Genomic DNA, 27,729 nt, shown 5'->3' on the forward strand with positions numbered 1-27,729 from the left:
AGTTTGAAGGAAACGGACAAGATCTGAACATAATTTCAAGTACTTCATTAGTACAGAAAGAAAGTGGCCTCCCCCCCGCCAAGATTCCAGATCCCAGCCAATCGCAGGCAAAGTGAACATGCAGGACCTGAAGTCCCCCATTGTCAGTCTTTCACAAGGTATAAAACGTGGGGTCTGCCTCAGACACCGGTGGGCCGGGCAGGGCACTGATACCAGACTGCGTAGACGTCGACCCCTGCCAGTTACACGGCTGCCTCCTCAGAATCGGACCTCTAGCCCTGCCGGTGAGAACCACCCTCCCCGCAACCGGGGTCCTCCAGCCAGGCCGCAAGCGTGACCTGGGGCTAGGGGAGGGTCCGCAGCTGGGCAGACTGGAAAGGACGAGACAAAGTGCCTCAACTGACTGCGGGGCCGCAGCCTGCGGGTTGGCTACATTCCCGCCACATCAAACTAGTTAGAGCGAACTTCCAGAGCCCCACAGTTCCACCAGAGGAAAGCAATGCCCACGTGAGACACAGGAACACGGGTGGTGTAAATAGCCCAGGGGCACTGACAGAGAAGACAGCTCTCCACTCCTGCCCTCCTTCGCTGCCTTCGGAGGCGCAGAGCAGCGAGGAAGCCCCCCTGCAGGCGGTCTCCCGGGCGCCGCGCTGGGAACGCCACTCGCCCATCCCAGCCAGGCTCCGAATGAAGGGGACTCGAGCAGCAGAATGCAGGTTTCACCCCGACACTGCTTTCCGCTCACCTCCCGATCTCTCTACCCCGGCCAAACCCTCCTCCGGGCCGCTGAGCGGAGCTTCGATGTGGCCGGTGCCTCTAGACAAGCCCGCCGCGCCCGCCTGTCAGCGCAAGGCCCTGGGGGATGGGGTGCGGGACGCCCGCCCCGGGGCCTCAGGAGGAAGCGGACCGCGGCCCAGGTGAGAGTCCGGTTTCTGTGTCCCTGAGGCAGACGGTCAGCCCCCGGCAGTCCTGGACCTGAGAGGCCGACCCCGCGCCGCGAACGCACCTCCGCCCGCCTTATTTTGTAAAACTTCAGGAAAACCAGCAGCACACCCAGCCCAGATTGCAAGGCTGGCCCGGCGGCGCCCGTGCGCTCGGATCCACCCCGCCGCACAGTCCGACCGCTCCCACCCACCCCGGGTCAGCAGCCCCGGCCCGGCGCCCCGCTCACTCACTAGCGCCCGGCCAGCCCTCGCAGCCCGCCGTGTCGCGGGCCCGGGCAGCCGCATGGTCCTCAGGAGCTCGCGGGCGCCGAGGCGCAGCAGCCGCGTCCGTGTGGGGTCCCGCCGGGCGGAAGGCGCCGGGAGCAGGTCGGCAACGCGGGGCTGAGGCGGCGGCAGCAGCAGCTGCTGCGGTGCGGCCGGGGGCAGGGACCCGGCAAGGCCCGCCCCGGGGCGGGGACGGCGCGACCCGCGGCCTGGCCTTGAGGCCCAAGACGTCCACCCCCACCCCCTCGGCTCGGGGGCCGAGCAGGAGAGGCGAGCGCCGACCCAGAGCCAGCCGGGCACGGCCACGACCAAGATAGGGGTGGGCAGAGGGCGGCGGCCCCGGGGAGCGCTTACCTGGCTGCAGAGGCGCCCTCGAAAGTACACACTGGCCCGACACATCCCCGTCCCCGCTCGGAGTCAGGCGCCCCGCGAGGTCCCCTCCCCTCCCCTCCCTTCCCCTCCCCTCCCCTCCCTTCCCCTCCCCTCCCCTCCCTTCCCCTCCCCTCCCCTCCCTCTCCTTCTGGGAACCTCGGCGCGGAGCAGCGCCTTACACATTACCTCAGCTAAGCGGCTCAGCTCGGGCGGCGACTCCCGCGTTCGGTTCCCACGGGGTCTGCGCGCGTCCTTCCGGGCGCCCCCAGTTGGGGAGGCCCACGTGAGGCTCCTCCGCCCTCCCCGACGCTCAGAGGACTGGCTTTGCACCGAGCCGAGAACCTCATCGCTCCTCCAGGTGCCGGGGCTGGGGGCAGGTGCCGAGCGTCCTGATTGGCGCTGGCCCCAGTCCTGGGAGAATCCCCTGCTAGAGAGGCTGCCTGCTCCAGGGAGAAGGGAAGGGATAAAACAGCGCAGGCTGTTGCCTTCCAAAGAGGCTTCCGTTAGCTCCACTGCCTTTTTGCCTAAGAAATGTAAACTTGGAGTCGACCGCCCTAGGAACGCTCCCGCGGGGGACTTGGCTTGCTACATACAGATTGGGTCCAGCACGGAAGCTCCCGGGAGAATGAGAGTCTTAAGGACCAGGGTGTGTCGCTATCCACTGGACTTCGCCTTGAGAGCCGCCTAAAAGGCTCATCTGTTTTCCTGTTTCCGGCCCGCAGTGGTCCCTGGAAGTCCAGTGACACCTGATGTTCCCGCCGTCGAGGGGTACCCGGTCCTTGTGGCGGGGTAGGGAGTCAGTGTAAGATCAGAGTTGTGATGGCAAGATCTGGCAGGAAAAAGCAGGAAAAAAGAAGCAATGCTCTTCCCCACCCCACAACACAAGAAGAAAACGTTAACGGTGCTCTAGGTTTCTTGTTAAATCATCCTCTTGTAAAGTTTTTTAAAAGTTTTAAAAGTTGCTTATGTGCTGTACCCCAAACAATAGTTCTGACATCAGTAGTTCAGAAGATCTGCTCGAAAAACTTGACAGGATGAGGTGGAAACTCATCTTTCTGTCACTTTCTAGCACTTCCAAACTTTTGGAACTTTTACCTGTTTTGGCCTGTTTATCTTTCTCCTGACCCTGCTCTCCAGTCTTGGCTGGACTGATGACTGGGGAGGAGGGAGGGTTCTCCTCCACATCAAATGTTTTCCTCTTCATACCCCGGATAGTCTGGAGGATTCAAAGCAAAGGTGAATGAAGTATCAATTTGAAAACCAAACAAATAAATGACAACAACAAAATAAAAAACCCTGAAAAACCATAGTCCCTCAGCTCAGGCCCTGTTGTAAAGGAAGGGAGTAAGAAATAGTACTTGGAGCAAACTTTATTATTCCTAAAGCACTTAAAAGAAAAAAAAAAAACCCATCCATAGGCACACCTAATCATGCCAGCAGGTTTGCCATCCCCTCAAGACTCCACTTTTTTTTCCCTCTTTCTTCACAAGTTTTAAATTTTGACCTCAGATTTTCCTGTGCTGCCTTTTCTCACACAAAACCTCACACCTACATTCTTCCCTCCTCTTTTCTTCTTGAAGACAAGGCAGTGAAATATGAAGAGATGCGTTATTTTGTTATAAACAATTATACACAGAGAAAATGAAGACAACATACAGCCTAAGACATCATGATTTACTAAACCTTGTAATAACCGCCCAGATCATTGCCATCAACCCAGATCCCATTCCCTTTCATAAGTCCTTCCCCCTAAAGCAACAACTATCCTAACTTTATGGTAATTATTTCCTTATACATCTTTATAGTTTTATCATCTTGTTATACATCCCTAAACGCTATAGTTTTTGAACTTTCTGTAAATGGAGTAGTGTAGCATGAATATTTTGTTGTGTGTCTGGCCTCTTCTTTCACTTGGTTATGTTTATGAGGTCATCTATTTTTGTTGCATGTAGTTGTAGTTGGGGTTATTACAAATAATACTGCTAATAACATTCTTGTATATACATATATTTCCTGGTGTGCAAGGGCAAGTTCTTCTTTAGTGTTATATACCTTGGAGGGGAATTGCTAAGCTATAGGGTATACTTATATTTAACTTTATCAGATACTGCCAGATTGTTCTCCAAAGTGGTCATAAAGTTTACACTCCCACCAGAGATGTATGATAGTTCCACTTGTTCCACATCCTTTCCAAAACATAATATTGTTAGACTTCTTAATTTTTGTCAATCTGATGGCTGTGGAATGGTATCAAAATTGTGATCATCTTTTTATATCCCTAATGACTAATGAGGTTGTGCACTTTTACATGTGTTTATAGGCTAATTGAATTTTCTGTTTTGTGAAATGCCTCTTCAGATCTTTACTCACCACAAGAATCCCTCAGGTTTCCCTTTGATAGCCACACCTGCTTCCCTTGGCACCCCTTCCCATCCCTAACCCCTGGAAACCACTTGTCTGTTTATCATTTCTACAATTGTGTAATTTCAAAAATGTTATACAAATGAAATCATACAGTGTATAACCTTTTGGATTTGTTTCCTACTCAGCATAATTCTTTGGAGATTCATCCAGTTTTATTTATTGGGTGGTATGGATGTACCATGGCTTGCTTAACCATCCATTTACCCATTGAGAGACCACTGGGGTTTTTTTCCCCAGTTTTGAGAGATTACAAATAAGCTGCTGTAAACATTCATGTACAGGTTTTTGTGTAAATGTTAAGTTTTCATATTGCTGACATAAATACCCAGGAGAGCAATCACTAGATTGTGTGGTAGTTGCATGCTTAGTTTTTTAAGAGACTGCCAACTTGTTTTGCAGAGTAGCTGTACCATTTTTCCATTCCACTAGCAATGTATAAGTGATCCCATTTCTCCACGTCCTTGTCAACATTTGGTGTTGTCGCTGTTTTTAAGACTTTAGCCATTTTGATAGATCTGTAATGATAGCTCATGGTGGTTTTAATTTACATTCCCCTAGTGGCTAATGATGTTGAACATATTTTCACATACTTATATGCCATCTATATTTGCATCTATATGTTCTCTTTGGTGAAATATCTATTTATATCTTTTGGCCATTTTCTAAATGGATTGTTTATTTTTTTACTGTTGAGTTTTGAGAATTCTTTATATATTCTAGTTCCTAGTCCTTTTGTGCATGTGTGGTTAGAAAATATTTTCCCCAGTCTGTAGCTTGTCTTTTCATCCTCTTTACATGAATACTTCTTCTTTTCTTCCTTTGCAGAGGAAGTTTTAAATTTTGATAAGGTCTGATTTTTCAGTTTCGCCTGTTATGGGTCTTGATTACTGTAGTGATATAATAAATCTTGAAATTGGGCAGACCGATTCTGCCCACATTATTCTTCCTATTCAAAATCGTTTTGGATCTTCTAGTTCCTTTGACTTTCCATTTAAACTTTAGAATAATCTTCTCCATATCTACAAAGAACCTTGCTGATATTTTGATAAGAATTAGGGAGAGAGCATTCAGTCTTTTCATCATTAAGTATAAATTAGCTGTAGTTATCAACTTCACAAATTTGCCTTCTGTTCCTATTTTTATGAAAGTTTTTGTCATAAATTGGCATTGAATTTGGTCAGATTGGTTTATATAACCATGTGATTTTTCTTTTTAGCCTATTAATGTGGTGACTTAACATTGATTGATTTTTAAAGTTTGAACCAGTCTTGTGTCCCTGGAATAAAACCCACTTGGTCATGGTATATAATTCTCCTTATGTGTTGCTAAATTCTATTTGCTAATATTTTCTTAAGCACATTTGTGTCTATATTCATGAGAGGTATTGGTCTGTAGTTTTCTTTCTTTATACTGTCTTTGTCTGATTTTGGTATCAGGGTAATACTGGCTTCATAAAACGAATTGGGAAGTGTTTCCTCCTATTCTGTTTTCTGGAAGCGGTGATGTAGATTTGATGTTGAGTCTTCTTCAAATGCTTGTAGAATTCTACGGTGAAACTATCTGAGGCTGGAAATTTCTTTTTTGGAAGTTTTTAAATTACAGATTTAATTTCCTTATAGTTATAGGGCTGTTAAAATTGTCTACTTCAGATTGGGTGAGATGTGGTACTTTGCATTTTTCGAAAAACTGACATTTCATCTAAGTTGTCAAATTTATGTGTGTAGAGTTGTTCATTGTGTTCCCTTGGTATCTTTTTGATGTCTGCAGGGTCTGTAGTATATTCCCTGTTTCATTCTTGAAACATTGGTAATTTGTGTTATCTCGTTTTTTCTTTGTCAGTCTTGCTAAAGGTTTGTTGATTTTATTGATTCTTTCAAAGAAACAGCTCTTTGTTTACTGATTTTCTCTATTGTTTTTCTGTTTTCAGTTTTATTTAGCTCTAATCTTGTCTCCCTTCTTCTTCCTTTAGGTTTATTTTGCTCTTTTTTCTTAGGTTCTTGAGGTGGAAACTTAGATTATTGATTGGAGACTTTCTTCTTTTCTAATACATGCATTTAGTGAAGTGAATTTCTTCTCAGCACTGCTTTCACAGGGTCCCACAAATTTTGATATGTTGTATTTTCACTTTCATTTGATTCAATATGTTTTTTTTTTTAACTTCCCTTAAGACTTCGTTTTTTGTTTGTTTGTTTGTTTGTTTTTCCGGTATGCGGGCCTCTCACTGTTGTGGCCGCTCCCGTTGCGGAACACAGGCTCCGGACGCGCAGGCTCAGCGGCCATGGTTCAAGGGTCCAGCCGCTCCACGGCATGTGGGATCCTCCCGGACGGTGCACGAACCCGTGTCCTCTGCATCCGCAGGTGGACTCTCAACCACTGCGCCACCAGGGAAGCCCAAAACTTCGTTTTTGATCAAATGGTTATTTAGCAGTGTGTTGTTTGGTTTACACGTGTTTGGAGATTTCATGTTATCTTTCTGTTATTGATTTCTACTTTGATTCCATTGTGGTCAGCCTTCTTCTCTCTACTTTTTCTGTCCTGGCTAGAACCTCTTGTGAAATTTTTAATAGCAGTGAAAATAGCAGACCTCCTTGTTTTGTTCTTGATCTTAAGGCGGAAAGCATTCAGTCTTTCACCATTAAGTATGTTAGCTGTGGGTTTTTCCATAGATGTCCTTTATCAGGTTGAAGAAGGTACATTTTAATCCTCGTTTGTTGAGTGTTTTTTATTTTTAAAAAGGGTGTTGGATTTTATCAAATGCTTTCTACATCTATTGACGTGATCAAGTGGTTTCAGCTTTCATTCTGTTCAAATGGTGTATTATATTCATTGATTTTTGGATTTTAAAACAACCTTACATTCCTAGGCTAAATCTCACTTGGTCCTGGTGTATGATCCATTTTGTATGTTACTGGATTTGATTTGCTAATATTTTGTTGCAGAGTTTTGCATCTATATTCATAAGGGATATTTGTCTGTGGTTTTCTTGTAATGTCTTTGTCGGATTTTGGCATCAGGGTAATGCTGGTCTCATAGAATGAATTGAGAAGTGTTCCCTCGTCTCCCACTATTTTGGAAGAGTTTGTGAAGGAGTAGTGTTAATTCATCTTTAGGGCTTCCCTTCTCTGGTGGTGCAGTAGTTGAGAGTCCGCCTGCCAATACAGGGGACACGGGTTTGTGCCCCGGTCTGGGAAGATCCCACATGCTGCAGAGCAGCTAGGCCCGTGAGCCATGGCCACTGAGCCTGCATGTCCGGAGCCTGTGCTCTGCAACGGGAGAGGCCACAACAGTGAGAGGCCCGTGTACAAAAAAAAAAAAAAATTCATCTTTAAACAATATGATTCATCAGTGAGGCTATCTGAGTCTAGGCTTTTCTTTGTGAGTAGTTTTCTAATTACTAATTAAAGTACTTTATTTGTTATAGGTGTATTCAGATTTTTCTGTTTCTTCTGGAGTCAGTTGCAGTAGTTAGCATCTTTCAAGGAATTTGTCCACTTTTTCAAGGTTATCTAATTTGTTGTCATACAATTGTTCATAGTACTCCTTTATAATCCTTTTTATTTCTGTAATGTCAGTAGTGGTTAGCTTTTATTCTTGAGTTTAGTAACTTGAGTTTTCTTTTTTCTTGATCAGTCTAGCTAAAGGTTTGTCAATTTTGTTGATCTTTTTCAAGATACAGTTTTTGGTTTTGTTGATCCTCTATTGTTTTTCTATTTTACATCACACTTACTTCCACCCTAATCTCTATTATTTCCTTCTTGTTTTGAATTTAGTTTGCTCTTTCTAGTTTCCTAAGGTAGAAGTTTAAGTAATTGATTTGAGATCTTTCTTTTTTTTTTTCTTTCTTCTTTTTTAATATAGCTGTTTATAGGTATACATTTCTCCCTAAGCACTGCTTTCACTACATTCCATAAGTTTTGGTGTGTTGTGTTTTCATTCATCTCAACTTTTTAATTTTCCATTTGATTTCTTCCTTGACCCATTGGTAATCTGGGAGTATGTTGTTTAATTTGTGCATATTTGTGAATTTCCCAAATTTATTTCTGTTATTATTATCTAATTTTATTCCATTCTGGTAAGAGAACATGGTTTCTATGATGTCAAATCTTTAGAATGTATTAGACTTATTTTATGGCCCAATGTATGGTCTATCCTAGAGAAGGTTTCATGTGCACCAGAGAAGAATGCTGTTGTTGGGTGAAGCATCCTATAGGTGTATGTTATATCCAGCTCTTTTATAGTTTGTTCAAGTCTTCCATATCCTTGTTGATCTTCAGTTTAGAGAATATAATGCTAATGAAATAAGTCAGACAGAGGAAGACAAATACTATATAATATCACTTATATGTGGAATCTAAAAAATAATACTAATGAATGTAGATACAAAACAGAAATAGACTCACAGATACAGAACAAACTTGGGGTTACCAAAAGGGAGAGAAAAGAGGGGAGGGATAAATTAGGGGTATGGGATTAACAGATACAAACTACTATATGTTTAGTAAATAAGCAACAAGAACATACTGTATAGCATAGGGAATTATACGCATTATCTTACAATAACCTATAATGGAATATAATCTGAAAAAATACTGAATCAGTACGCTGTACACCTAAAACTAACATAATATATAAATCAACTATTCTACCAATATAAATAAAAATTGAAAAAAAGAAACCCAGGAGGAAGGATCATGTGGAGAAAAAGCATCACCTCCGCCATATACTATTCATGAGAAATTAGTCACTAAATCCAGCCCACACCCAAGTACAAGTGCACTTCCATTCACCCTACCCTAGAGTGTAACTCCTTTAGGATCCCAACCCAAAGCAGAGGGTGGTTTAGCAGCATCCCTACCTTTGGTGAACCATGGGCTCCAACTTTTGACCTTTAACCAGGATTATCAAATGCCCCCAGTGTCCCAAATGTAAGGTTCATCTCTTTGGATTTCTATCCTCTCTTGGGGCTTTAATGCTAGAAATCCCTTATTAACTTGTTAGCTCTTTGATGCTTTTAAGATTTTAAACATGTTTTATCCAACCTTTTAGTTATCCTCAGCTTACCCTTCAGGAGTATGGGTCTGTCACTATCAGAAGCAGAAGATCTCCAGTTGCATGTGTGAAGGTATTGTTTTTGTTTTAATCTGGGAGGACTTATTTTGGGGTAAAAATTCTGCCATTTGGCTAGAGATCTATAAGACTACATCAAGGAAAAAAGCAATTACCTATATCCCTTGCTCTCTTAGATGCATTCTAGTAAAGTAAGTTGTAAAGTCAATAATAATTTTCTATTGACTTTCATTATAAAATAAAAGGACCCAGGACCTCCCTGGTGCTCCAGTGGTTAAGACTATGCCCTTCCATTGCAGGGGACACAGGTTAGATCCCTGGTCGAGGAACTAAGATCCCACCTACTGTGTGGCGCGGCCAAATTAAAAAAACAATAATAGGGCTTCCCTGGTGGCACAGTGGTTAAGAATCTACCTGCCAATGCAGGGGACACGGGTTTGTGCCCTGGTCCTGGAAGATCCCACAGGCCACGAAGCAACTAAGCCCGTGCGCCACAACTACAGAGCCTGCGCTCTAGAGCCCGCGGGTCACAACTACTGAGGCCGCCTGCCACAACTACTGAAGGCCACGTGCCTAGATCCTGTGCTCCGCAACAAGAGAAGCCGCCGCAGTGAGAAGCCTGCGCACCACAACTAAGAGTAGCTCCCACTCGCTGCAACTAGAGAGAGCCCGCGCACAGCAGTGAAGACCCAAGGCAGCCAAAATAAATAAATTTATTTTTTAAAATAATAATAACAAAATAAAAGGACCCTTTAGAAGGCACTACATCACCTCAACCTAGTCTCTTTGGCCAGTGGAAACATCTCCTCCTCCCTTATCTGAGAAGGCTGTTCCTGTCTTTCTGAAGCTGTCTTGGTGTTGTCAGTATAATTGGGTAAATAAAAATTCTTTTTACCTAAAGACAGGTTTTGCTGGTGGAAGCTTCAAAAAGGAGTGTTAGGGCTTCCCAGGTGGCGCAGTGGTTGAGAGTCGGCCTGCTGATTCAGGGGACACGGGTTGGTGCCCCCGTCCGGGAAGATCCCACATGCCGTGGAGTGGCTGGGCCCGTGAGCCATGGCCGCTGAGCCTGCACATCCGGAGCCTGTGCTCTGCAACGGGGGAGGCCACAACAGTGAGAGGCCCGCATACCACAAAAAAACAAAAAGGAGTGTTAGTTTAATTTCTTCCATATGACCAACTCTGCCATCTGACATTCAAGTCACATATTAAATCAGAGCTAGGACTTAAGTTTTTCTTTTTAAAGATGTCAAATACTGTTTAATCAGTGGTTAAGACCACAGATGTCTCTAGAGAGAGGTTAGATTATAAAACCCACTTCAGTGGTTTTCTCTTATACGGTTCTACAATCCCTTATCCACAATTGGAAATTCAAAAACCTCTGAACATCAGTATAGAAAAGATCTCATTTGAGAAAGAACCTGAGCTGATCTGATCTGATTTGGTGGCAAATCTCAAGCAACAGTGAGGCTATTTAAAATCTTTATTTATCTCAGTATTTATTAATTCTGCAAAAACATTGATGTATTTGAATGCCACTCCAGTCTCTGTAAGGGGTGTGTTGTATTAATAGACAGTATATGCACCAAATTTCCTTTCTAAATTTAGGGGGGAAATTGATTTTCAAAAAACTGTTTTCCATGAGGCAAGGGAAAGACTTTGTTGCTCCTGGGATGTAAAGAACAAGGAGGGAAAAAAAAAAAAAAAAGAACAAGGAGGAAGAGAGGAGGACAGTGGACACAGGCACATGTCACCCCTTCCTGTGAACTTCTTCCTCCAAATCTTCAGCAAAGTTTCTAAACTGACAATATGCATTTCTGTGAGTGAATTTGTGGGTGTGTAGGGACAAGTGAAGGGGGTTGGCTTTGTGCCTGATGCAGTGCAGGTCAGGAAGGAAGAGCATGTGTGAATATACATGAGACAGAGAGAAATGTGAGAAAATGAGTTCTGAAAACTCCCAGAAATAATGCGGGTGTGGTCTTCTCTCACAAGTCCTTGGAAATGAGACTCTGGTAAGGTGTAATGAATTATCCAACAAAAAGGGGTGTGCTACCTCTGTGAAGGTCTGAATTTTATCTTGCATTTAAGTTTATTCAACTTTGCATTTCATTCTGTCTCCCTTTCTTGGTCTCCCCAATACAAGTGAAGCATCTATCCTCTCTTAAGATAAAGTCTTTTATTTTATAGTTGCTTCTTGGGAATCAGGAATTTTAAAAAATATTTATTTATTTATTTGGCTGTGCCAGGTCTTAGTTGCAGCACACAGGATCTTCATTGTGGCATGCGGGATCTTTAGTTGCAGCAGGCAGGATCTTTAGTTGTGGCATGCAGGATCTTTTCGTTGTGGCATGTGGGCTCTTAGTCGCAGCATGCAGGATTTAGTTCCCTGACCAGGGATCGAACCCAGGCCCCCTGCATTGGGAGTACAGAGTCTTAACCACTGGACCACCAGGGAAGTCCAGGAATCACGAGTTACTGGCTTGAATTTTAAATAATCATACTGCAAAAACAAATAGTATAGTCAACAGTCAAACAATTAACAGCATGAACCTTTTAATCAAACAAACTGAGTCTGGATCTTTTCACAGCCAGAGTAACCTTGGGAAAGTTACTTAATCTTTCTTAACCTTAGTTCCTCAGCTGCAAAATGGGAGATAAATACTCTCTACCTCTTAAGGCTGCACATATGGAGATTGCCTAGCCCAGTGCTTATGCAGAGTTAGTATACAATAAAGACAGCTTTAAAAAATAGAGAGTTGCTAGGGTCCCTGACTCATCTCTGTGTGCTTCATGTTCATATCACTATCGAGCAACCCTTTTTACTTTCACACTCTAGGAAGCCTCTCTGAGCAGGTTTGTGTTCACATCCTCTCCTCTGGCTCCTCACACCTGCCCTGGTGGCCAGGACAGCCCCATGTACAAGACTAAGCAACCACTTTACAGCCAGTGTAGCTGCTTTTAGAGTTGAATGTGGTCAGTCTCTTTTCTTGGGTGGGCGGGGTGGGTGGGTGGTGGTGGTACAAATATAACTCACTAAAACAATGTGCTGAAATGTATTATAATCATAGTAAAGTACTTTCTCACCACTGAGTTAAGGTAACTGGTACAGCAAACTGAGGGTAAAAAAGTGTGTGGCTGTATGGGAATACAGTACCAAAATCCATACCCTGAAAGCTCCAGCCAGCACCAAAGAGCTTTAGGGCATCTATATTTCCATATGAAGCAAAGTTGACATCCAATTTCCATTTGGCATGGGCCACCAGAATATATTGAAGGATGAATCCGTTTTTGAATCAAAATTCACAAAAAGCTATGGGATAATTCAGTAAATAAGTAAAGAGCAATTTCTGATTCAGACTTGTAACCTCCTTAAGTGGTTCCTGCAATTGCTTAAATCAAAGGAGAGTGATTTAAAGAAATAGAGGGACTTCCCTGGTGGTACAGTGGTTAAGAATCCGCCTTCCAATGCAGGGGACACAGGTTTGAGACCTGGTACGGGAAGATCCCACATGCCGCGGAGCAACTAAGCCCATGTGCCACAACTACTGAGCCTGCGCTCTAGAGCCCGTGAGCCACAACTACTGAAGCCTGCACGCCTAGGGCCCATGCTCCACAACAACAGAAGCCACTGCGATGAGAAGCCTGTGCACCTCAACGAAGAGCAGCCCCCGCTTGCCGCAACTAGAGAAAGCCTGCACACAGCAATGAAGACCCAACGCAGCCAAAAATAAAAAAATAAGAAGAAGAAAGAAAGAAAAAAAAAAAGAATTCGTTTGCCTTGGTCTGTTTTTAGCCACCTAAAACATAGGCAGGATATTAACTTATCTTTCTCAACACAATTATATATTTGGCAATTAATTCACATGGTTGGGAACCTCTCCAGGCCTATGTGAACTGGGATTATTAGCCTATCTTCACATGGGGATAGAATACATAAGTGATTTACTCAAATTATGCAAAAGATCTGAATAGACCTAGTAACATCGTTGGCACTATAGTCTTTCTTTGCCATCAAGGATGTAGCATTTGTCTTGTTCCTAAAGGAAAAGCTTTCAGCTTCTCACCATTAAGTATGATGTTAGCTGTGGGCTTGTCATATATGGCCTTTATTATGTTGAGGTACATTCCTTCTATACCAATTTGCTGAAAGTTTTTATCATGAAAGGTTGTTGACTCTGTCAAATGATCTCTATTGAGATGATAATACAATTTTTAATCTTTCATTTTATTAATGTGGTGTATCACATTTATTGATTTGCATAGGTTGAACCACCCTTGCATCCTGGGGATAAATCCAACTTAATCATGACATATGATGCTTTTAATGTGCTATTGAATTCTGCTTACTAGTATTTTGTGAAGTATTTTGCATGTATGTTCATCAGGGATGCTGGTCTGTAATTTTCTTCTTTTGTAGTATCCTTGTCTGGCTTTGGTATCAGGGTAATGCTGCCCTCAGTAACAAGATAAGGATGCCCACTCTTGCCACTTTCATTCAGCATAGTACTAGAAGTCCTAACCAGAGCAATTAGAAAATAAAAAGAGACAAAGGCATCCAAATTGGAAAGGAAGGAGTAAAATTGTCTCCATTTGTAGATGATATAACTATATATATATATATAAAACCCTAGAGTCCACCAAAAAACTGTAGAATTGATAAACAAATTCATTAAAATTGCAGGCTATAAAATCAGTATACAAAAATCAGTTGTACTTCTATTCATTAACAACAAACTATCAGAAAGAGAAGTTAAGAAAACAATCCCATCTATAATAGCATGAAAAACAATAAAATAATTAGAAATAAATTTAACTAAGCAGGTGAAACATCTGTATGCAGAAAACTATAAGATATTGATAAAATAAATTGAAGAAGACACAAATAAATGGAAAGATATCCCATGTTTATGGATTGGAAGAATTAAAATTGTTAAAATGTCCATACTACCCAAGGTGATCTACAGATTCAATACAATACCTATAAAAATCCCAGTGGCATTTTTCACAGAAATAGAACAAGCAATCCTAAAATGTGTATAGAACCACAAAAGACCCTGAACAGTCAAAGCAATCTTGAGAAAGAATAACATAACCAGAGGCATCACTCTCCCAGATTTCAAACTATATTACAAATTAGTAGTAATCAAAAGAGTATGGTAGGGCTTCCCTGGTGGTGCAGTGGTTGAGAGTCCTCCTACCAATGCAGGGGACACAGGTTCATACCCCAGTCTGGGAAGATCCCACATGCCGCAGAGCGGCTGGGCCCGTGGGCCATGGCCACTGGGCCTGCACGTCCAGAGCCTGTGCTCCACAGCGGGAGAGGCCACAACAGTGAGAGGCCTGTGTACCACAAAAACAAAAAAACAAACAAAAAAAACCAGTATGGTATTGGCATAAAAACAGACACATAGATCAATGGAACAGAATAGAGCACCCAGAAATAACACATGCAGGTATGGTTAACTAATCATTGACAAGGGCTCAAAGAACATACAATAGGGGGAGAGGAAAGGATAGTTCCTTTAATAAATGTTGTTGAGAAAACTGGATAACCATGTGTAAAAGAATGAAACTGGATCCCTATCTTACACTGCTCACACACACACCAAAATAACTTGAAATGGATTAAAGACTTAAATGTAAGATCTGAAACTGTAAAACTCCTAGAAGAAAACACATAGGGAAAAAGCTCCTTGACATTGGCCATAGCAATGATTTTTTGGGATATGTCATCAAAAGCATAAGCAACAAGTGCAGATATAAGTAGAACTACATAAAACTAAAAAGTTTCTGCCTAACAAAGGAAACAATAAACATAATGAAAAGGCAACCTATGGGATGGCAGAATATATTTACAAGCCATATATCTGTTAAGGGGTTAATATATAAAATATATAAGGAACTTATACAACTCAATAGCAAAAACAAAACCAAAATAATCTGATTAAAAATGGGCAAAGAACTTGAATAGACACTTTTCCAAAGAAGACATACAAATGGACAACAGGTAACATTAAAAGGTGTTCAACTTCACTAATCATCAGAAAAATGCAAATCAAAACCACAGATAGCAGCTTACGCCTGTTAGGACAGCTTTTATCCAAAAGACAAGAGGTAACAAGTGTTGGTGAGGATGTGAAGAAAAGGGAATCCTTGTATACTATTGATGGAGATGTAAATTGGTACAGCCATTATCAGTAACAGTGTAACGTTTCCTCAAAAAATTAAAAATAGAACACAGTATGATCCAGCAATCCCACTTCTGGATACATAACAAAAGGAAACAAAATCAGTATCTCTAAGGTATCTACACTCCCATGTTCACTGCAGCATTAGTCACAATAGCCAAGATATGGAAACAAGCAAAGTGTCCATCAACAGATGAATGGATAAAGAAGATGTGAGATATATATATGAATAATATGAATACAAACATGACTCAGCCATGAGAAAGAAGGAAATCCTGCCATTGTGACAACATGGATGGGCCTTGAGGGCATTGTGCTACGTGAAGTAAGTCAGAGAGACAAATGCTGTATAATATCACTTATATGTGGAATCTAAAAAAGCTGAACTCATAGAAACAGAGAGTAGAATGGTGGTTAACAGGGGCTGGGGTGTGGGGGAAATGGGGAGACGCTGGTCAAAGAGTACAAGCCTTCAGTTGTAAGATGAATAAGTTCTGAGGAACTAATGTACAGCACAGTGAAGATAGTTAATAATACCGTATTGTATACTTAGAATTTGCTGTGAGGGTGGACCTTAAATTTTTGTATTACACACACACACAAAGGTAACTATGGGAGGTGATGGATATGTTAATTAACTTGATTTGTGGTCATCATTTTACAAAGTATACGTATATTAAACTATCACTTTAAAATACATACAATTTTGTCAATTATAGCTCAATAAAGCTGGAAAAAAAGAAAAAATGAAGGACAACAACATCACAACAACAAAAAGAGGAGGCAATATTTGCCCTCTAAAAAGACTTTATATAGCATATCCGGGCACAAGGGAAAAGAATGGTGTTCTCCTAATTAGCAAGCTGCTTGAAGACACAGGGGAATCATGATGAGGTCATTCTAAACACCACAGTTTGGGCAATGCTGAGTCTAGCCAGAATGGCCCAAGTCCAGAGCATTATTTATTCAGGCCAAGGTGAGCACCACAAGTCAATATTTTCTTCTTCTATCAGAAGTTATCATTAAAAATCTACCATATAAATTGTTTTCTCACATGTCACGTCTTATAGAGCAAACTGTCCTATTTCCTGTGGAAATTTCTTTGAGAACACTCTCCTACTATTATCATTGCTGTCCAAAGGAGAGCCCTAAATCTTTGTATTTAGCTCAGTATTGCTCTCCCAGGCTCTCATATCAGAAGTGATTTGCTCATTGTCATCTGGACATTTGCTGCTACTTCAGTCTCTCCTTTGCTACTTTACATCCAAACTCACATTTGTAGTTTTTCATGGCATATCACCTCATAAATCTATATTCCTCTTTCTTCTGAGGCCATTCTGTCTGAACTTACCTTAACCCTCCAATACTAAATATATTTGTCTCACTGATTACACTAGAAAATTTTTTGCTTCAACCTAATGAAGGATAAATAACCATTTCAAAAAACGAGTGTGCTGGACTTGTATCACTAAAACTAATTGTAGGCTTTAATATACAACTTTTTCTTTTGCAAATTCAAATTTTGCAAATTTTAATTCCAAGTTAAATTTTAACAAATAAATTAAAAATCCAAATTAAATGCCTGGCTCAGCAAATAAATTTCTATGTAAACTTTTGAGCTTTTCTCAAAAAAAAGAAGCATTTATTTCAATAATTAGCTGTGGAAACAGGATAGGGATAAACACTCATAATCCTTCTATTTATTTTCCCTACTGACAATGATTTTGAGCTTTATATTCCATCTATTTTTTTCATGTATTTCCTGAGTGCAAATCAGTGCTTTTTAACACTAAGGGCTCACAAAAAATATACAGATTCTGGTTTGAGGTCCAGCATAATAACCTGCATAGACGGGCTCTTAATATTTTCTGCTGATGACAACAAAGGTGTTAATTTCATCTTGAAAAACAAACATCCGCATGGATTCTTTCTATGGCACTGGTTCCTATTTTATATCAAATGCAAAGAAAGTGAAACCAGGGGATGTTTTCCTTCCCAGAAACTTGCTGCCAGTGGTCTGAGGCAAGAGTCCAAGTATTGCTTTGACCCACTAAAATCACATCAAAGGCCAGATGTGAAGGCTGTCTGGCTGTAACATCTGTCACCCCGTGATTACCAGGATTGATTTGCCTACTTTGGAGGAAAAGGAGGCCCTGCTCCTCCAGCACTGTTTCACGTTCCTAGAAAGAGGAAATCCATTCCTTTTCAAAAGTATACGAGGGTTACAGAAGCTTAGGCTTGATCCTCTACTACTGTTTTAAAATCACTTTATGGATGCCAGCACATGGCATCTTGATGGCTTCCCTAATGGCAATCAGTGCTTATAACTGGGAGGATAAATGCCCCTGTGTGATATGAAAGGTGATTGGGCTGTAAGGATGGTAAGGGCTTCTTGCAAATACCCAACCTGTCTTTCTTCTTGATTACCATTCTCAAACACTGTCCTCATTTCAGCCAGGGCTGATGGGAGGCCAGGCCCCAAAGGTAGGAGGCTGATGCTCAAATCTCCTAATGGAGCTTGACAGCAGCAGGATTAAAAGCACAAGTGCAGCACCCAGAAAACAGCACAGGAAAGCGAATGCATCCTTTCTATGCCCATTCTCCTGCTATCGGCTCTTTCTTTTAGAGAGCTGAACCATAAGATAAATCTTTTCATAGAAACAGAGGTTTAAAAAAATAGTGATGAAAGGGCTTTAGAAAGTGGGAAAAGAGGACAGAGGTAAACTTTGCTGGGAGATTTCTAGGGGCCAGGATCTAGGCTTGTCTATAGAACAAATTCCTTTTGGGAAGCAGAGAGATCTGTGTACAAAAGACAAAATGACAGTTGCAGTAATACTATTATGCTAGGTAGATTCACTTGTAAAACCAACTATTGACTTATTCTCTCAGGGCAAGTAAGAGCCTTCTCAGACTGGCCCAGCCTTGTGACTTTTTCTCTCCTGGAATCCTTGGCACTGTACCTCCTGGGTCTACATTTCCACTTTGGCATTGAATTGTTGCTTTGCCTTGTTATTGAACTATTTCACCTGAGTATCCCTCGCCTCCCCAGTGAAACGCTAAGATCCTCGAGGGTAAAGTAGTGCATTAGAACTAATTCAAAAGTATTTACAGAGTGTCTACACTATATACTCAGCTGAAGGGAATTCAAAGAAATTTAAGGGGCTCACAGTTATAGTTGGAAAAATAAGACACACAGAACAACTATATGTCAATGCAAGGCAATGACTGAAGTCACAAATACATGGGGTTATATAATGAATATCCATCAAATTGCTTTCAAAAAGGAGACAATGCTGAAGAGACATCAAGGGAGCGATTTAAGAAACCACAACGCCAAGAGGAGAAGCTTCAGGATGGTGCCTTTCAGCTGGCAGAAGGTGAAACAGAAGGGTCCATTCTGACTTTATCCCCTTGAAGATAAGAAGGAATGTTCTTCTCTTTCCAGAACAATAGCTATCCAGCTGGCTACAAATACATTCATTTACTGAGAATCTGGGATTAACTGATGCTTTAACAGGATTGACATGCTTCACATATGCCCAGGTTTTGAAACGAATATGGAGCTACTGCTTGGGACATGAGCTGGTGCCTTGAGGAACAGGACTAGAATGACTTAGGATAGACACCATTAGCGCTCTTCCCCTTCTGCTAGGGTAGTTTACCTTGGTTGTAAGTTGTCCAAGTTGCTTTGTCTTTCTATCCTTATGGCCATTTACGTGATCATAGACAGGAACAACTGGGAAATATGTCTGTGTGGCAGACATTTCTCAAATAAAAGACCAAAAGCAAACAAATCACAAACCCGCCACCGCCCAACAATTGTCATAGGAAAATATGCAAATGCCAGAAAACCTGTCTAGAGACAATGAATGTGGGTGCTCTCACATCTGTACTATGATTGAGCTGAAGGTGGGACCCAGCAGCAGAGAGAAAAAGGAGAAAAATCACTTCCTGCCTGGAATCTGGTACTTGGCAGCCCCTTCAAAGCACTCGTTCAGGCTGAAATGACTTGTCATCTGACCTCACCCTGCCAGCACCAAATGCACTCTGACAAGCCACTTAAGCACAAAGCCTTTCCTTTTACAATTCCTGGAACAGTAACTTTTGTCTATAGTCGCCAGAGATACAATCATTCATAACTGTGGACGATTCTCTGAGTCACTGTACATTCCCAGGATTCAAATAAGACAATCAGAGATTGAAAATATTTTTAGAAGAAAATGTGCCTTGAATAGATATAGAAAGGACTAGGGATAGGAAAGATAATACTAAAAATAGCTATGTGCTCACTCTGTGCCAGGTGTTTATCTCAGCACTTTATATGCACTGTTTCATTTCACTTGTGCAACAACATGCCAGCTACTGTCCCATTTCTCTGCCCACTCACAGCAAGTCTCTGGAGTGAGTTAATATTGTCCCCACTGTCTCACTTCTCATTCATTCTTCCACCCATCATAACCAAGCTCCTATCCCTACCCTCCACTGTCAAGGTCACCAACCATCTTCATGCTGGGAAATCCGGTAGACACATCACTACATGTAGCTCCACACTCAACCTTTTGGCAACATTTGGCAAAGCCAACCAAGCTCTCCTTGAAAGCCTCAAAGGCTGGTCTTTCTCAGGCTATTTTATGTTTCTCATAGGGTTTATCAGGACCCAAAGCTATTTTGTGTCTCTCCATACTAGAATGTAAGCTCACTGAGGACAGGGACTCTGTTTCGTTCACTGCTCTATCCCCAGGACCTAAAACGATGCCTGGCACCATTGCCCCGGGATGAGACACTGGAAGATTAAGGGAAGTGGATGGGAGAGTTTTTTTTGTAGACCCTTCTGAATCTTTTCAAAGACTCAAGTTAGTGGCGCAGTGGTTAAGAATCCGACTGCCAATGCAGGGGACACAGGTTCAATCCTTGGTCTGGGAAGATCCCACGTGCCACGGAGCAACTAAGCCCATGCGCCACAACTGCTGAGCCTGCGCTCTAGAGCCCGTGAGCCACAACTACTGAGCCCATGTGCCACAACTACTGAAGTCTGCACGCCTAGAACCTGTGCTCCACAACAAGAGAAGCCACCGCAATAAGGTGAGCACCCCAACGAAGAGTAGCCCCTGCTCGCCACAACTAGAGAAAGCCCGTGCGCAGCAACAAAGACCCAACATAGTCAAAGATAAACAAATAAAATAAATAAATTTATATTAAAAAAACAACAACAAAGACCCAAGTTAAAGAATCTTAAAAAGTCATTCATTTCTCTCCCCTACCTTTTCGGGGCCATACCAAAGTGCCCTGAATGTTGTTTTAGAGGAAGAGGAATGGAGACCTATGGGAAGTGATTTTTGTAGGTCACCTTGATAGTTTTGGTTTTCTTGCCATCTTACTCAAACCCAGATGTATTAGCAGTTGTTTTATTAGACATTGTCAGTAGCCATTCATGAATCTGAGAAAACATTACACTTGGGAAGACGGGCATTTTTCATCACCCCTATCGTCCTGGGCAAGTGTGCAGTGGGATTCCTTGATGTTGATTGTCCTTGGAAACTGGGAGCCAGTTCAGGCTTTATTAAACCTGGCCCTGGTTTCTGGCCACATATGCAAACTTCTCATCTATAATTAAGCAGCTGATAACTTTGCAGGAAAGAAAGATGATTTGTGAGCCCAAGATAGATTCAAGATAGTACATGCCCCTCTCTCTGCCAAAATGTCAGACATGGCCTCTGTAGGTCTGAACCGAATAGTGGAAGTCACCACTGAGGTAAGGGGATTATAAATCATGGAAACAGATTGAAGCGCTCCATGGGGTTCTTGTCATGAGTCATTCTTCTTTTTCTGGGACCCACTGTGTTTGGGACAACCCTAGAGAGTTCGTGCTTTAATACTTGCCAAGACTGAGGTTGTGAGCAACAGATTTACATACATAATGCCATTCAGTGATGAAGGAGATTTCTAATCTTGACTAGAATTCATATTTACTTTTAGACTAACCAATATTAATCCTTATCTAAATTCTTTTTGTTCCCCAAATACTCCAAGTATTATTACAAAAGCTACTATTCCAAATTTCAAAGTTACTATTAGAGAAAGCTATTCATTCCTAAGGCTTTAGGGGCTCAGACATAAGTAGATATAAAGAAGGGAAGGGACTTCCCTGGTGGCGCAGTGGTTGAGAACCTGCCTGCCAGTGTGGCGGACAGGGGTTCGAGCCCTGGTCTGGGGAGATTCCACATGCTGCAGAGCAACTAGGCCCGTGACCCACAACTACTGAGCCTGTGCTCTGGAGCCTGCGAGCCACAACTACTGAGCCCGTGTGCTACAACTACTGAAGGCCATGTGCCTAGAGCCCATGCTCTGCAACAAGAGAAGCCACTGCAATGAGAAGCTCACTCACTGCAATGAAGAGTAGCCCCCACTCTCCACAACTACAGAAAGCCCGCATGCAGCAATGAAGACCCAACACAGCCAAAAATAAATAGTAAATAAATTCATTTTTTTAAAAAAGGGAAAATAAATTACATTTATTGAGTACCTCTTACATACCTAACACAGTTGAAATATTGGCATTCATTTGGGAAAATAAGTGTAAGTGACCAATATGCTTTGTAAATACTCTTCATGAAACATGAGTTATGGACAGCAATTGCTCTTAGAGTAGAGGAGAGAAACCTTGGTATAGAACCAAAATGACTTAGAATGAGAGGAATCTGGATTTCTTGATTCTAAATTCTCATGCTGTCCTCTAATAACTGGGCAGTCCTCAACACCTAAATCAGGAATATATAAAATCGTAGGTTTGGTCTTATCCACACTTTAAGAGACAGGATGGGAATTGGGGCATGGAAACACTCATAATTCCACTGCAGACCCACTAAATCAGAAAACTTAAAAGTGGGCCTATTGTCCGTATGTTCTAAAAGCTCCACAAGTGATTCTGATCCATGTCTCTGATTAAGAACCCATAGGGCACTGTGTCCTGAGCCTCCTTTGTAGTCTGTGAAGTCAACAGCCCCGCTTGATCAGATATAGGCTTTTGCTCCAATCAAAAGGCTTTTTTTAATTAACTTTTTAAAAAACTGAAACATAATTCACATGCCATAAAATTCACCCCTTTAAAGTGCACAATTCAGTGGCTTATTCATAAAGCTAAGAAACCATTTCCATTATCTAATTTCAGAATATTTTCATCACTCCAAAAAGAAACTCCACACCCATTAACAGTTACTCTCTATTCTCCCCTCCCCCACCAGCCATTGACAATCACTAATCTACTTTCTTTCTCTATGGATTTGCCTATTCTAGAAATTTCATATAAATAGAATCATACAATATTTGGCCTTTTGTGTCTGGCTTCTTTCACTTACCATAGTGTTTTCAAGGTTGATCTATGTTGTAGCATGAAACATTGCTCCATTCCTTTTATGGCTGAGTAATATTTCATTGTATGGATATACCACATTTTGTTTATGCATTCATCCATTTGCTGTCATGAGACACTGGGTTGTTTCCACTTCTTTCACTATCATGAATAATGCTTCTATGAACATTTATGTCCAAGTTTTTGTAAGGACATCACTTTTCATTACTCTTGGGTAAACAGCTAGGAGAAGAACTGTCAGGTCATATGGTAATTCTGTATTTAGCCAGACTGTTTTTCAAAGCAGCTGCATCATTTTATATTCTTGGCAGAAATGTATGAGGGTTCCAATTTCTCCACATCCCCATAACACTTGTTATTTTCTGTCTTTTTTATTATAGCCATGGTAGTGATTGTGAAGTATTACTTTGTGGTTTTGCTTTGCATTTCCCTAATTGCTAATGATGTTTAGCACCTTTTAGTGTGTTTATTGGCCATTTGTTTATCTTCTTTGGAGAAGTATCTATTAAGATCCTTTGCCCATTTTAATTGGGCTGGTTGCCTTTTTGTTACTGAGTTGTAAGATTTCTTTATGTATTCTAGACACAAGTCGCTTATATATTTGCAAAAATTCTCTCCCATTCTTTGGGCTATATTTTCATTTTCCTGATGTATCCTTTGAAGTACAAAATTACTTTGATGAAATCCAATTTGTCTGTTTTTTCTTTCGTTGCCTGTGTTTTTGGTGTCATATCCAAGAAATCATTGCTAATCCAAGGTCACTGAGATTTATGCCTGAATTTTCATAGGTCTTTGATACATTTTGAGTTAATTTTGTATATAATGTGCTGTAGGGGTCCAAGTTCATTCTTTCCAGAGCATATGCACAGCCTCAAACAGCTTTCTAGAATCTCAGGAATATGTACATCAGAGCTTTTCAAAGTTCTAGGTATATCTCATGCCCTACTTTTCTTTTAAGACTTTTGGTTCAGCTACTGTCCCAACTATTATCTACTGCCTCAGGCATTCATGATGTAAAATAATTGTCTCTGATTGTTTTCAATAAATATCCCCAGGAAATAGGTTGTTTGCACTGGTTGAACTCTGCCTCAAGTCAAAGAAAGATATATTTGCTAGTGGAGTCTTCCAGGGAACTGCTAGACAGGTCAAAAAATAAAAGTTCTCTGGTAATGGGACTATGAAGAAGCTCTAGTCCTACTGCGCCCCTACAGTAGCTGCCAGGATGCTGATTTTCACTGCGATTGTTGGTTTCAAGACCACCATGATACTGGGGAAAGGGGGAATAGAAATAGGGCAAGTTAAAATGCCACAATGCGTGCTCTTCTTACCAAGTTTTTCTTGAACATTCCTCAGATTGCTGCAAGCCTTTGGTTAATTTCCAGAGTTCTGAACAAGTTGATTCTCACAATGTTGCCAATGTTTTCTTTGCTTTTATGAGAGAGAATTTTTGGAGATCTTTACTCCACCAATTTCCCAGATGGCTTTAGGTCCTGGACTCCTTAGTTGTCTCCTTCTCATTCTTAAATGACCAGTTGGGATCCTAGTCCCCTCTAAGAGATCAACTTATCTATCTTTCCATTACATGCCAAAGAAAATACCAACTTTAGCAAAAGAAAATGATGCATTTTTTAAGAAAAAGAGCTTTGATTAGTTATAAGTGATTCATTGGAATTGTAAAAATGAAAACTTTCTGTTTCCAAAAGACTTGGAGATAACTGTAGTTCAAGGTTTCTGCCACATGACCAGTTCCTCTCAGGGTGCTCTTCTTAGGAACATGGGGAAAGTTTCATAGACTCTGAGTTCTTAAATGTATGTACAGCAAAGGATACAGCTGGAGAGGCCAAATGTGAAACAATATTAGTCCCTGTGAACAGATTCAAGACACATAGATAAAATTCCTGCTTGGAATGTTATTGTTATCTCTTTGCTTTCATACAAATAGATGTGGAGACAAGACAAAGAAAGAGTTATACTTTCTGATAAGATCTTGGACAGTTTCCTTTTCAAGGGGAGGTAATCTGATCCTCCCTAACCCCTATGTCCTCCTTTAGGCCTTCATTACTTCTACATGGATTATGGATTATGGCAATAACCTCTTAACGAGTGACCCTGTTTCCAATTTTGCCTCCTTCAGTCTATGCTTCATATTTGCTATCAGTGATCTTTACAAAGTACATTTGAAATCCTTCAATGACTCCTTATTGCCCTCAGAAGTCTCCACTCCTTAGTATGGCTTGCAAGGCCCATTCATTTGGCTTCTATTTGGGGCAGCTTTATTTCTTCATGACCTTATCTGCTCAGTGATCCAGTCATACTGATCTACTTTGAGTTCCTCAAATACACTCTTCCCTTGCTCCCGACATCTCTATACCTCTGTGAGGTATAGACCCCACATGCGGTCTCTTTGATTGGTGCATACTCACTCTCTACCTTATTTATCTATACACTTGTCTCTCAATTTATATGCAATTAATTAAGTGAAGAAGAAATGAACTTCTTTAAAAATAACCATGAACTAATTAAAAAATTACTCAGCTTAAACTCATGTCAAAAGTTTTGGATCTTGTGATGGCCAAGCTCAGAAGAAAGTGTCCTAATCACAATACTGCACTACTTCCAGCAGGATGTAAGCTTGTTTCCTGGCAGGTATACACTTTCTTAATTTCTACATGGTACTATATGGTTCTGGTGTTCTCAAATTAATCTCTGTAAATGTATATTCTTTTTAAAGCACAAGGAAAAACCCCCACAAATTAACATTTCCATAGGCCCCTAGATGAAGCAGTGAAAAAAGGTCCCTATTAGTTCACGTAGGTGACGGTCAATAGTTGAGATTGCTGCCTAGATGAAAGTGCTGAGTCTAGATCATTACTGAATATCCCTATTTTTCTTATGATGGAAAAACAGAGGAGAACGTAGCTAATAAGGGTTGGGTAATATCACTAAATTCAAAACCTTTATTTAATAAGCACTTTGCATACCATATATGCTTTTATAATGAGCTATTATTTTCTGGTCATGCTTATCTATCAAAGGGTAATTCCCAAAATGTTACAAGCCTGATTTTTAAACAAAAAATAGTGAGCTCATTTCAAAGTTTTATTAACTCTAATGATGAAACCAGCAGGATGGCAAAGTTGTTTTTAAAGGCAATGTGAAAACTTGAGGTTTTTATAATTAATGAAGAAAAGAAAAAAGAATGGTGAAATAAATTTGCTAAGTTAGTTTCAAATTGGTTAATGTCCTACAGGACAATAAACTACAAACCTCGGAGTTATCTTCTTTAAATTAGCAAAAAAGAAAATCACCTTATAAATTTTACAGACTTGTAAAATGTTTGGGCCATGATCAGTTGTGCAAATAAAGTTAGGTAGGCTCTTTAGGAAATGCTCTTAGCTTGACATAAACGGTCATAACATCATCTTTTACCTTCTTTAGAGGTTCTGGGTATTTTCCTTAAACTTATTTTTTAAACTCCCCATCTCCCCCACAACTGGAATACGTCTCCCATACTTCCTTTCTTCCTTTTGTGCTTTTGAAATACCTTTCCAGTGGTTTTTAAATACCTTCTATGCACTAAAACCAGAGACAGGTAATATGAAATTCAAAACCTAGCATAGGCGAAAACTTCAGAGAAGTCTTCCCTGCAACGTATCCTGCTCTCCAGCCCTAGGCTGGGTCAGGCCTTCTCTGCTGACGAGGATCCCTAAACATGATCCACAGAGCATTTATCAAGCCTACAGTGGTTGCTCATCGGCAAGTTCCCGCCATCCTGTCCATCCTCTCACCAAACTCTGGAATCCTTAAAGATAGGAACGACATCTGTCTTTAGCATCTAGCACAATGCCTGACACATGGTAGGTCCCTGGCAATTATTTGTTGATTGAATGAAGAAGCTGGGCTTTAGCCATCCAGGACCAGTGGGCTAGACATTTATTCACACTTGGCTTTAGTGTTTCCTCTTAGAGCCTATTCCTCAGTTTAAAATGGGTCCTTTGAGTTGGGGGAGGTGGAGACTCGGTTATCTTGGAAGAAATCTTTAACGGCCATCTTTCATTTTGTATGTGACTGGATCACACATTTTTGGACAAAGTGATGAAGAAATTTAACATCTTTTCATAGTTAAAATAATACCACTTCATGTTGCCGCCGGTGAGGAATTAGAAACAAGGGGAACTGGCGTCTGTCTGGAGAAGGGGAGGGTTGATTAGGAACTAAAAGTTATCTCAGTTATGATGGAATGGTTTCTTCTTGGCATAGTCGCAGAATTCAAGTTAATTCTTGTATTACTTTGAGGCACAGCAGCTAAGAAGGGACTATTTGGTCCTGGACATTTAAAGCCTCATTTTCTTGATTTAATTCACTGCTTCTCCAAAAGACAAGCACTCCAAGAAAGGTCATCTAAATGCTTATAGTCATTATCTATTCCTTTTGACTTGGTTTTATCACATTCCCCTCCTAGATGGCTAAGTTCCCTGGGAAGAAGATTGGGGTTCGGGATAAAGTTGTAAGTGGATCCTATCAGATCCTAGTTTTTGCAGCAGTGGAAATTTTATTAACCTTTAACATGAAAGTAATGGCGCTGAACATTCAGCCTGAATGTTCCCAATGGTTGTGGACAGTCTTCCGGGCCTGCCCTGAGCATTTTGTTCTTGGGACATGATCTACTAAAATGATTGAAAATAGCACTCTTACTCTGGTGCTCAAGGTGTAATTTTTTTCCAGTAAAATTATTTAATTAATTTTAAAAATTATTTTTGCAATTTGAATCTTATTTATTCCAAGATTCCCACCTCATCAAGGTGATAGGAAGGATAAATGCCCAGTGCCAAAATAAGTTTAAGATACTTCCTCCTAAAAAAAAAAAAAAGATACTTCCTCCTAGGACATTACCAAGAAAAAGAAAAACATTATGTTAAGCCAAAGATAAAGGACTGATGGGAAAATCTTCAAGTTGTTGAAGCAAATATGCAGAGAGCATAGATTCTCTCCCCTTTATATATGCAATCGTTAAAAAAAAAAAAAGAGGGAAGATTTAGTCAGGGGACTAGATTTCACTATAAGACACTAATAGTTACTAAGTGATGGGTAAAGTTTTAAACTG

At 41.1% G+C, this 27,729-nt stretch overlaps 1 protein-coding gene and 1 non-coding gene across 3 annotated transcripts in view; both read right to left on the reverse strand.

The window, feature by feature from the left end:
* Nucleotides 1-2,178, reverse strand: part of LOC131752345 (protein FAM163A) — an 87,946-nt gene extending 85,768 nt beyond the window's left edge. Inside the window, exon 1 of one of the 2 annotated variants that reach the window (XM_067030812.1) lies at nt 1,767-2,178. The gene's annotated coding sequence lies outside the window, so the exon portion shown is untranslated. Of the gene's footprint in view, nt 1-1,175; nt 1,363-1,766 lie in introns of those variants that run through there. The other variant, XM_067030809.1, reaches the window with a different exon arrangement.
* Nucleotides 2,179-11,450: 9,272 nt separating this feature from the next.
* Nucleotides 11,451-11,523, reverse strand: TRNAG-CCC (transfer RNA glycine (anticodon CCC)). The gene has a single exon. It is a non-coding gene; the product is annotated as a tRNA-Gly (tRNA).
* Between the last annotated feature and the right edge of the window lie 16,206 nt (nt 11,524-27,729).

This window comes from Kogia breviceps, chromosome 1 (assembly GCF_026419965.1).
Source record: "Kogia breviceps isolate mKogBre1 chromosome 1, mKogBre1 haplotype 1, whole genome shotgun sequence".
Lineage (NCBI taxonomy): Eukaryota > Metazoa > Chordata > Mammalia > Artiodactyla > Physeteridae > Kogia > Kogia breviceps.